Source organism: Protopterus annectens, chromosome 13.part0 (assembly GCF_019279795.1).
Source record: "Protopterus annectens isolate FY-2018-M chromosome 13.part0, PAN1.0, whole genome shotgun sequence".
Classification (NCBI taxonomy): domain Eukaryota; kingdom Metazoa; phylum Chordata; order Ceratodontiformes; family Protopteridae; genus Protopterus; species Protopterus annectens.
In genome coordinates, this window is record NC_056747.1 from 1,050,351,426 (window position 1) to 1,050,364,215 (window position 12,790).

At 32.0% G+C, this 12,790-nt stretch overlaps 1 non-coding gene across 1 annotated transcript; it reads right to left on the reverse strand.

Moving 5' to 3' along the window:
• Positions 1 to 12,329: 12,329 nt before the first annotated feature.
• LOC122788527 lies at positions 12,330 to 12,491 on the reverse strand. The gene has a single exon (XR_006362720.1). It is a non-coding gene; the product is annotated as a U1 spliceosomal RNA (small nuclear RNA).
• Between the last annotated feature and the right edge of the window lie 299 nt (positions 12,492 to 12,790).

The window sequence follows — 12,790 nt, forward strand, 5'->3', positions numbered from 1 at the left end:
ACAACATAAAACTCTTCAGCATTTGATGGCACATAGCCTTTGTTAATGTCATATTCCATGATGACATGTACTGAGACCAGATCAACAACTACATGATGAATCACCTTCCTAGAATGAATCACCCTTATATACAGTTTCTCTATGATGTTAACGATTATGGCCTTTTGTGGGAAGGGAGGAGACCTCCCCAACATCCCTTATCATACTTCCACACTTACTTTTACCAATCCCATGGTTATAAGTTCATAGGTTTACACGCAAGTATTAAGCAATCAGTCTACATACCAAACACCATGTTTCCTTATCCTCTTTCACATTCTACATTCTAGTAAGCATATCCTTCAGTATTCCTTGTGCCAGTCTTCCTTAAATCCATGACCTTCCATGCATTTCAACTAAGTGATAACCCATGTCTTAATTATATCTTACACTTAATGATACTGCTGTGTAATGCATTGACCCTAAACTGAATGAAACAGCAGTATTCCTTGGGGCAGGCATGTGGTACAGTATCATTTATATTCAAATATATTCCATCGCAAGTTATGATTGCCTTTGTGTTTTTTGTTATTTTTTTTACATTTTTATTTAATAAAGGACAGTAATAATACAATGAGCAACATGAAACAAGAAACAGCATATGTACATATTTACATAAATATACAGTAAATTAAAGTTTTAACCAATTCATTGTATCCAAAAAAGAATATACTTGGCTTACTATATTTCTTAAGCAGTTGATCCAACTTTTGCCATTTAATTAAAAGTCTTATTTTTCATTGAACTCAAATTTACAACTGCAGTTTTCTTATGACAAAAAGAGTGGTGAATTTAATAAATTCCTCAAATTCTGGAGAAGAATATGTTTTCCAATTTAATGTAATGACCTTCCTTGTCACAGCAGAAGTGTCCACACTAATAAAAAATCATGAAAATGTATGCATTGAGGGAAAGATTCATTAATGAAGATCAGAGATTCTGAAAATGCAAACTTTGAGACCATAAAACAATAAAACATTCTTGAAAGTCATATCAGTATTTTCTATTCTTTTCCCAGCTATAAATATATGATACCAATAAGCCTTTAATACTTTATTACATCTCCAACAAAGGAAGTAATTTGTATTAAACATTCTGCCTTTTGTTTTCAGAGTTATATGTCCTGTGGAGATATTTCCAAGTAAATATCTTCAAATAAATTCTTGAAGATGTAGAACAAACTGATTTCAAAATTAAGTCTTTAGTAGTATGATTATTTATAATTTCAAAATAAGATGGTGGAATAAAGTTAAAAAATTATCATTAATTTGGAATTCTAGCTCTAAAATCAAATTATTTAATTTTGAAAGAGTAGAGGAATCCTTTATTACTACTGATAATTAAAGAAATATAATGAAATATTTGGGGATAATTTCCAATCAATAAATGAATAATCAGATATGTTTTTATTTTTATCAATTTTAATAAAGATTTTGAATAGTCAGTTTATAGGATAAATCTAAATAATATTTCTGTAAAATATTTCCATTCAGAATAATTTATCAGTGTCTATAAAATCTGACCAGTAAACAATTTCATTATTTTTTAAATATAATGTGATATTATTGTTTACTAGCATGAGTAGTGTTAGTGTATGCTATTGGTAAGATGGTAAAAAACAATTATTCTATGAGTCATAATTAAAAATATTTTCTCCAGATTTAAGAAACAATTTAAGAAAATTAAAATTTGTTAAGTTTCCTAAAGGACTTTCAAAAATAATTTTAATTATCCCAAATCATTGGATTGTCAATTGTGCTTAATGAGTATGCCACTGATTTCAGTTGTCAAATCTCACAAATTAATATATATATTTGTTTCTATTAAACTAAGATCCATCTCACCAATACACTAACTGTAATAATATAATTGGACTAATATAATTTTCAAGATGAGGAAATCCTATACCAGCATGATTCCATGGTCTAATATGATTAAGCAATGAAGGTCTGTGTTTAATAGGATGCCCTAAAAATTTAAATAAAAGTTTATTTACTTTATCAACTACATTTTTGGAGTCATAAGTAAAGATCGTATAATCTATAACATTTTACGTAAAACCATCATTTATATTAAAACTAATCTATTTTAAAATGAAAAAAATATCTGTTCAATTTAATATATTGATACCTTTTATCATTTTCATGTATAATTTGGTTTAGATTATCTATCTATATATATATATATATATATATATATATATATATATATATATATATATGTGTATATATAAAATTCCTAAATATTTAATTTGTTCTTTTAAGTTATGGTAGATAATAGGATTTATATTAGGTTTATTTTGATTAACAATTTTCATGTTTTATATTTTCTCAAATAAACTGATAACACTTAAGACTCCTATAATATAATTGTTAATATTACCAATTGCTAGTATGATATCAGCAAAAAATGAATTTGAAGATTATTTTATTCATTTTAGAAACCTCAATGTCTGTATTACTATTTAGACATTCTGCAAATAGCTTTATACTAAAATTAAACAGTAAAGGTAAAAGAGGGCAACATTGTTATTCTAAAAACCTTAAAACAAAATAATTATAATAATAATAATAATAATAATAATAATAATAACAATGCATAACTTAATATAAGCTTTTGATCCCTTGTATATATACATTAATAAATAAATTAATTGATATGGAAGACTATACGACTCTAGACACTTAATGAGGTATTTCCTGTTTATAATTTTAAAAGCTTTTTTCAAACTTAAATTGATAATGTTTCATTTTTATTATTAACATTAGCAACATCAATAACATATACAATTTTTTTAATATATCATGAGTTTTACTTTGAGGAACAAAACCAGTCTGATCACTATGTAATAAGTCCTTAACAAAAACATTTAGTCTATCAGTAAAATACACATTATTTATCTGTATTAAGTAATTATATTAGTCTGTATGATGAACACCTCTTGGGGTCTTTATTTTGTTTAATAATAAGAAATATTAAATAATATTTCCCGGATAGAGGAATTACTCAATTATTTTGAATTTGGACATTTACTTTTTAAAGTAATATAAGCATATGATGAGACAACAGTTTATTAATTTCTGATATAATCCTATCTATTCCAGTAGCTGCATTATTTTTTTAAGTTTTTAATATGTTCTTTAATTTCAGTTAATGTGATTTATTTCAATAAGTATTTTATCTGATCTTGAGATAATTGTGTATTACTTTTTTGAGTTTTTAATATGTTCTTTAATTTCAGTTAATGTGATTTATTTCAATAAGTATTTTATCTGATCTTGAGACAATTTTTAAATGTTATTTCCTAAGAAGTTGCATACATTTTCTTCAGCTAAAATATTACTTTACAAATTCATTTTTTTAAATATCATCAGAAATGTGTAGAATGTCCTCAGCACTGGATTATTTATTGCCATTGGTCTCATTAATCATACATTTAATGTGCATTAATTTTACCAATTAATTTAGATCAATTAGCAAGTCTGTGAAGACCTCTGGGTGTAGTAGCATATGAATTTAATTACATTTTTTCCTAGGACTAACTCAGTTTTATGCAATAATACGTGCTGATATTTTTTGTTATATTTTTCAGTATAATTCTTTTATATTTATCACTTTTTTGTGAGTCTAATTTAGCGTCATATATTTTATTCTGCATTTTAAGTCTTGATCCCATTTTTGAATATTGATATGACACCAGTATTTAATTTTTTGTTAAATATATGTTTTAAAATAATCTCATAGAATAACATTACTCAATGAATTATTAGCATTTAATTCCATGTATTACAATATTTCTTTAGTGAAAAAAATTTTAAGATCTGGTCAATTATTTAAATCCACAGGAATTCTGTAATTAGGTATCAAATACTTCAATCAATACTAATGGTGTTATGATCTGAAAATGGGCATGGAATAACAGAGTTATTAACTATTTATACTGTAAATCAGAAGCAACGACATTCTATCCATTCTTGTTTGCATGTCATAAACATAGGAATAATGTGTAAAACAATAGAATCCTTGTTCAAAAAGGTTACTGTATCCTTTAAATTAAGATTGGTCATCCATTTTAAAAGCTTTAGCAGTGCATGTCAGTTTATTTTTTAAATTATTAGAATCCTGTTTTTCTAAAATACAATTATAATGCCCTGTTAATATTAAATCACCTTTAAAATTTGTTAAAATTATTTCTAAATATTCTTTAGCTACTTTAACTTCTAAACCAGGGATGCAATATACATTAGCAAAGGTATATAACTTCTTATTGTATTCCAAAATAACCAAAGCCGACCTACCTCTCACATCAGAATAAGCATAACATATATTTGGCATTTGGGTATTTTTTTCCACAGAATCGCTACCCTTTTTCTTTTACTTTTAAAGGATTGTGGGAAATCAGATCATAATCCTTTATGCCAAGAAGGTCATTATCTTTGTCTAAAATGCATGCTTCTTCTAAAATATGACATCTGGCTTATTAAAGTGTAAATATGTAACCAGATGTTTCCTTTTGTTGTCACTGCTTATTCCATTTAAATAAAATGATTAGAGTTTTAAAATTATCATACTTACAGTGTAATATTGTGAATGAGTTCCATATTAATGCCAAGTTATTTTAAGTAAATTAATGACTGTAATATATAGAAAAAGATTAATAATGAAAGTAGAAGAAAAAGAATAGCTAATAATGAAAATGCAAGTTGACAAACTAAAATAAAATCCACCCCAAATATGGATACAATAAGTTACAAGTCAAGTCTAACTGTCTAAACTGACTAACTACAATTATTCCTTAAAGATTTAACTTACAGTGTAATATTGTGAATGAGTTCCATATTAATGCCAATAGTTATTTTAAGTAAATGAATGACTAGAATATATAGAAAAAGATTAATAATGAAAGTAGAAGAAAAAGAATAACTAATAACGAAAATGCAAGTTTACAAACTAAAATCCACCCCAAATATGGATACAATAAGTTACAAGTCAAGTCTAACTGTCTAAACTGACTAACTACAATCATTCCTTAAAGATTTAACTGACTAGTAAAATTTAAATAAGGCTCCTTCAGATTGTCTATAAAAGAATTTAAAAAATGTTAAGTTTTAAAGTTAGCTAATTTGTTTTATAATTATTTCAATGTTAAAATATATTAAAGTCACCTAAAATGATTTCTTACATTTTATGGTATTATTAGGCAAAATTTAAAAATGGATTCTATTGATAAGCATTAAGATAAACTTATTATCAAGAAGAGGTAAGTATAAAATAAAAATAGTATCTAAACCTATGCATTAGTCTTTCAAAATCCATGAATGCAAGCAAAATACTACTACACAGTATATTACATTTTCTTACTGATATATATTTCTCCAAAAGAAATTAAATGAAAACAGCTAGGATAGAGCAATATATTGTGTAACAGGTACTAAGATTGAACAAAAGTGATAAAAATGTTATTTAAAAGAGTGTTGTACTTAGCTTTTATAAGCAGTTAGGTTAAACACATTCTTGTGAGCGGTTAAACAACCATGAAAGTATAAGCCCTGATGCACTTGGGAAGTGAAAGTCTGTATAAAATTAGCTTAAGGAGAGCTAGTTAGGATGCAAGTTAATTTATTTTAACATTTCAGCATTAACTGTATTATAGTCATATTTCTCTTTACTAAGTACTACTTTTTTTGAAAAAAAAATGTGTTGTGTGTTACTTATTTAATGCATTTGTGTATTATTTATTTCTATTTTTTAGATTTAATCACCTTGGTAAAGTAAAGGGCATAAATATAGTCTCAGTAGGTGACACATACACATATTCACCCATTCAAATACATATATTGATACACAGTTTTTGATAACATAGCATAATGTGCACACTTACTGGCAAAAGGTGAAAAAGAATGGAAAGAATGATCTTGTTGCTAATACATTGAACTACTCCACTTGATGCAGTAAATGGTTCTTTAGTTAATATCAGAAATAGTAGTTTTTTGTATATTTTATGAGTGCATTGGTAAAGACTCTTTACAGGATGCATAGAATTAATGTTATAGCTTTTCCTACATTCCCATTCTTAGATTACTACATACTTCATATTTGTTACTATACACATACGTTGTATAAAGTACTTGCTTGACTTTCATTGCAGTTTTCTTGGCCTTAGAATGACTTCATGTCAAATAAAAACTGATGCCACCAGATACCCAGGTGTTAATGACCACATTAGTATCAAACCTTTCCTTGTTCAATAATTAACTGTTGATATCCCCAGGGAGGTATTCTAGTAGGTTTTAGAATTTTGTTAGTAGTGTGTAGAGTAGTATTTTGTTATATTGTGTTATATTTTAAGATTCATGCATTGTGCAATGTATATGTATATCATTCACATTTTATATTAATAATTATTTATATTTATATTTATATTTATATTTATATATATATTTATATTTATATATTTATATAGTTTATATAATTATTGGTACAAATGAATTGGAATATGAATTTTATACAATATGTCCACATTTCCAACAGTTATATACTAGTTTTATATTAGTCTAATATTTGATTTTATAATATATACACATTATAATTATTTTTATATTTATTTCATGTAGATTTTAACAAAGAATTTAGTGAGTATTGATCAATTATACTGTTAGTTAGATGAAATTAGTCTGTATTCATACAGGATTTTTACAGTTTTATATTCAATGACGTTTCTCCTTTAAGAGATTTGGCGCACTTTTTGAATTGTAGCAGGGAAGAAATGTATAAAAGCTTAATCAAGTTTTATGGTATTAGTTCTGAGGAAGATTGGATGTACCAATCGAAAGCGCTTAACGGTTTATTTTCCTGTGTATCGTTTTGTGGATGTACCTTGTCTGGCTGACTTTTGGTGGCCGAAATAAAAGAAGTATCTATTGAGCTGGCTGTTTTTTGCAGTTTGGTGGAGGTCGCAGCACAGTACAGCATTCAGTTTGCTGTTTCCATTGTTTGGATTTGGTTACTTCCTGTATCTGCACGAGCAGCGTCCTGCTCAACACTCCGTTTACCAGTTTGTCTTTTGGTTTTACCAATTTGTTACTGTTCCTTCATGTCAGATATTGACTCTTTCACATGAGTTTTCTCATTCAAAGTAGCAGTACTCTTGTTACACCTATTGTATCAGGTTGTATGGAAGAATATATATATAACTTAGTGTTATGACAATAAATTTAGGATTCTATACCATATAAGTATCCATTCAGGTAATAAAACTGGTATATTTATTAATGGACTATTTCAATATTAAATATAATCTGCTAAAGAATGTAAATATATGAATATTACATTAAAGTATTTGAAAAAAAAATTAAATTAAAAAGACTTATGGTGCTTTTCATGATATAAATGACAAGTGCAGGGAACAGAAAGAAGAAAAATATACTACTTAGAAGGAAAATCATATGCAGCCACCCTGAGATTTGGTGAAGACTGTGTGCAGAGTGAAAGCAGGCGTATGAATTGCAGTTAAGTGCACATTCTGTGATAAGGGTTAAAAGTAAATAAAAAAGGAACAGGAATTAAAAGCTATTATATTTGGGACAGGACTGTTTTGCCCTAAGGTTTTAAAGTAGAGGATTAAGGACATTCATTCATTTGGGAAATCAAAATTGCTAGAAAATAACCTTTAAGGCTTTTTTGCAGAAAAAAATCACAAATTAATGTAATAAAAAAGTTGCATGCCATGTATTTCAGAACTTTAGCCAGTTAAAGAGGAAGTTGTTTGTGAAGTTAAAAATGATTGAAGTCAACTAAAATTAACTGAGTTTTTTTCTCATGCCAGACAAAGGGTATATGATAATAAAATAATCATGATAATATGGGAATATGAACTAGAATATGCAGTGCTTAGGTTTCTTTGAATGTTGTTAATAAAAATAGTATATTTATCTTATGTTATTATAAGGAACAGAAGTAAAGAGCCATTAAAATATCGGGGGCAGGAAAGGCATGTTTTTCCTATGGTGATATGATATATTTAATACAAGATTGCTTGAAATAAAGACATGCTCAATATAGTGATCTTTGTAATTTAATAATGTTTCAGAACTGTTTGTAGAAAGTGTTTGATGATCCATTGTTGCATGATGATTTGGATGGGGATAAGGCTGAAAGTGAAAATAAAGATGGCAATAAAGAAGAGCATGAAAGGGAGTCAAAGGACAAAAAGAAGGGAAAGGTTCAGGAGAATGAAGGTTCATAGGTTGGTACTAGGCAATCAGCCCTAGGGCCTATGCAAGCCTAGCCATAACAATTCCCTGGCTATTTCTTCCCACACTATTTACTTCCCTGGACCCCTGATAGGTTCATAGGTTGGTACTAGGTGTACCTAGTAGGTAGTAAAAGGATACCCACACCTCCAGGTTGGTGGCAACGCACGAAGCTTCGGAAACCATCCAGGTGCAACTAACCATAGGCAAAACTGCTCTACAAATTGTAGCATGCTACAGGCCACCCTCTCAAACTCAGGAACCCCACACAGCCTTCCTGAAGACACTGGAGGGTATAAATGTATCTCCAAACACCATCATATTGGGTGACTTCAACTACCCGAATATAGACTGGGAACATTACTCAAGCCCTAACTTTCTAGCCCAACGGTTCCTGGAGTTCATAAATTCAAATGCCATGGAACAGCTAGTCACTGTTCCCACGAGAGGAGAAAATATACTAGATCTCATTGTCACAAACATGGGGACAAAATGCTCCACACCGGAAGTATATCCCTCATTGGTGAGATCTGATCATAAACTAATCTCACTGGAAATCCACATCCCGCCCCACCCCAAACAAAAGACCATAGAGAAGAACTGCTCTAAAGCAAACTTCACACTACTCAAGACTGGTGTGGTATCCTTCAAGGGCCCTGAGCCAGAAGAAACCACAACCCAAGCTGCGGAAGCCCTTACAAATGCCTTCTATGAACACCTCCAGGACTGCATGGATCAGGCAATCCCAAATAAAACCAAGACTCTTTCCACAAAGGGCAAACGTCCAGTCTGGTGGACCCCAGCCATTAACAAACTTTACAATAAGAGGAGAAAGCTATTACATGATAGAACAAAATCCATAAAAGGGAAGTCACCCCTGATCATTATTAGTAAAAAATACGAGCACTCATAAAATCAACTAAGGCCAATTTTGAGAGAAAAATTGCCATGGATTCAAAGGACAATCATAAGGCCTTTTTCACCTATGTTAGGAACCTGGGTGGAAACTCCCAGATATGCTCAGAATTAGTCCAAAATGATACAAAAATCACTGAACCCACAGACATTGCCAACATACTGGCAGACAGGTTCAGTGCAAACTTCACCCCCCTCCCCCCCCCCTAAAGGAGAGATAACTATCCCAGCCGAGTGTAGCCTCCCAGACATCTCAAATGCGCAGGTGAAAGCTGCTCTCTAAAGCTAAAACACAGCATCAATGGGACCGGATGGTGTCCCCGGCTGTGTGCTACATGAGCTAAATGAGGAATTAAACCCGCACATAAGGCAGCTGTTTAATCTCAGCCTTACCACAGGATACGTGCCCAAGGAGTGGCGTATGGCAACTGTGGTCCCACTCCACAAAGGTGGCGCCTCTACGGACCCTGGTAATTACCGCCCCATAAGCTTAACAAGTCTAGTCTGCAAATCTATGGAGAGGATCATAATGGAGCTCATAAACAAAGATATAGGGGACTTGCAGACATTGGACCCGACCCAGTTTGGCTTTGTCAAGGGAAGATCATGCCTTTTGAACTTGGTCGACTTCTTTGAAACAGTCACCAAGGCCATTGATGAGGGAAAGGCAGTCCATACAGCCTACCTTGACCTTGCAAAGGCTTTCGACACAATACCCCACTCGGGTATTGTAGAAAAACTTACCAGCTTAAATGTAAACCCATATGTCACAAGATGGGTTGCAAACTGGCTTAAGGACAGAACCCACAGGGTTAGAGTTGCTGGCGCTGTGTCAGACTCCAAGCCGGTCACAAGTGGTGTCCCACAGGGCTCGGTCCTTGGCCCCTATTGTTTGGCATCTACTTCTCAGAAGTACAGGCCAACATGGGAGGACTTTGGCTGACAAAGTTTGCAGACGACTGCAAACTGGGCCATAGTGGAAAGTGCATCGGACACGGATATCCTTCAGAAGGGACTCACGGAAACAGATAGCTGGTGCCAGAGCCATGGCCTGAAGTTAAACGCCAAAAAATGTATAGTCATACCCTTCGGGAAAAACAAGGTAACCCCAAGCTACCATATAGGTGGCAATCCACTAAGCACAGAAGAGGTTATCTGGGACCTGGGGACCCAGGTTGACAGTGGCCTTTCTTTTGACACTCACATTGCTAAAGTGGTTAGAAAGACCTTCTACATTGCCCACCTGATCATGAAGGGATTCACATCCAGATCTAGTGAGGTCATTGTTCCCCTGTACTCTTCACTTATCAGACCAATGATCGAGTACAATGCCCCATTCGGGATGTATCTCACCCGACATCTGCAGCAATTGGAGAGACCCCAAAAGTTCCTCACCAAAAGGATAAAGGGACTCCAAAATCTGTCATATGCTGCCAGATTGAAGAAACTCCAGCTCTATTCAGTCGCATACCGTCTGCTCAGAGGTGACATGTGCCTGACATACAAGGCCATGTCCAAACGGAATTAATGGACATGCTCCACCTCAAAAAATCCAAATCCACCAAAACCACTAGAGCAAGCGACTTAAACCTTAGCACGGATATAAATAGGACGTGCTGGAGGGATAGATTTATCACTCAGAGACTCCCTATGCTGTGGAATAAAATCCCGGTCCATGTGAGGCAGAGCACCTCGCTGACTCTGTTCAAGAGAAATCTAGACCTGTGGATGGGAGATCGTAGGTTTACCCTGGGAATCATATCTGTGTCACTGCTGGACAGAGGCACAACAAACTAATGGGCACAGTATTTTTTCATATAAGGGGTGGCGTAAGCCACAAAAATTTGGGCTAGGCTTATAAATGCCTTAGGGCAGATAGCCTAGTATAAACCTATGAACCTATGAACCTATGAAAATGAACAAGAGTTGGTAAATGAGCTAGCAATTAATAAAAATGAGAATAGTATTGAGGTAATTAGTGTCACTGTGGATAAAGAAAGGCTAAGGAATAGGAATGCTGTCTTAGGAAATGCTGAAGGAGAAAAAGAGGAATTGTAAACTGTTTCATCAAAAGAAGAGGTAAGGTATATAGATGATAGGTTGAGGAAATGAAAATTAAAAATGTGATGGAGGAGGATGAAAAAATAAAAACATTAATGCTTATATTTTACTGGTAAATTTCAGTAGTATAAAGCATAATGTGTGACTATTAGTGTAGGAATAGCATAAGAATGCAGAGAAAGAAGTACATTTTTTGACACTAGATTTATATAAAAGCTTGTAACAAAAACTTAAAATACATTTTTTTACTTTATGGAAGACAGATGAAATGTGGACTGTCAAACAGGACTGGTGTTCTGGAATGCAATATTAGTAAAAAGAACAGAAGCAATATATTTGGACATGATAGCTGGAGTTGCAAGTATACTGGCCCTATGTAATATAAGGATTCACTCAAGAGCTTCAACACTGATAGTAGTTTATGTATATAAAATGTAGGGGATATTATGTTTGATGAAGTCATAGATATGAGTATAGTATTTCCGGGAGGTATGAATAATATTTTAAGGAAAATGACAGATAAAGCAACACAAGATGTGCAAATTATGGGAGAAGTAAGGTATGAAAGTTTGAGATTGGATAATGAATATCAAAATACATATGCAATACACAAGTCAAAGATAGAGATGGATTATTTTATATTATCAGAAGGCAAAGAAAAGGTACAAGGAAGAAGAATAATGACTACATATTCAGATCACATGGCAATATGGGCTGTAATTAGAGATAACTAAAAAGTAATTAAAGAAAGAAAATGAAGGAAAAGGTTGACACAAGAGATTAGCAAAAGTAGGATGGTAAAAAATGAAGTAGTAGTATTATGAAGAAATCATAAGTCAGTGAGACATTCATATAGTTCATCGAAGCACTAGATAATGAATTTTCAAGAAAAATATAAGAAAGTATATTTAGAAGGAGAAAGACAAGGAATGGGTTCATAGGTGACTACTAGGCTAATTGCCCTGAAGTGCCATTTTAAGCCTAACTAATAACCCATGGTCAGAATCAAACCTGTACCTTGTGTCTTTCAGGTAAGTACTTTAACCATTATGCCAACTCCACCTAAAATAGTGTGAATGCAGTTCCCCACTAGCATAAATTATGCAGTTGATGTTTCCACATTTGGTGAAATCATAGGAGTCAACCCCAACGAGGTGCAATGGTGAAGCCTCACCCTAGGAAAACCACCTTCATGAGCATGGTATTTCTCCTATAGGTAAGTATGATGGGCTATTGTGAATGTGTGCAGATTTATTAGAAAAAGCGAACTGAAAAAATATTTAAAAGTAAACAGCAACATTAAAAAATAAGAAGATTAAAAATCTGTTGTTTAATCACATTTTTTTTTACTGAAGAAGAAATAAGAAAATGGTTAAAAATTTGTTGTTTAATCATGTTTTTTTTTTTACTGAAGAAGGAAGAAATTATGCCCTTTTTAGACAAGGAGGTAAAGCATGAAGAAAGTAGAATGATACAGGAGGAGGATAGAAAGGAATAATCAAATGCAAACAGGAAGAAGTACT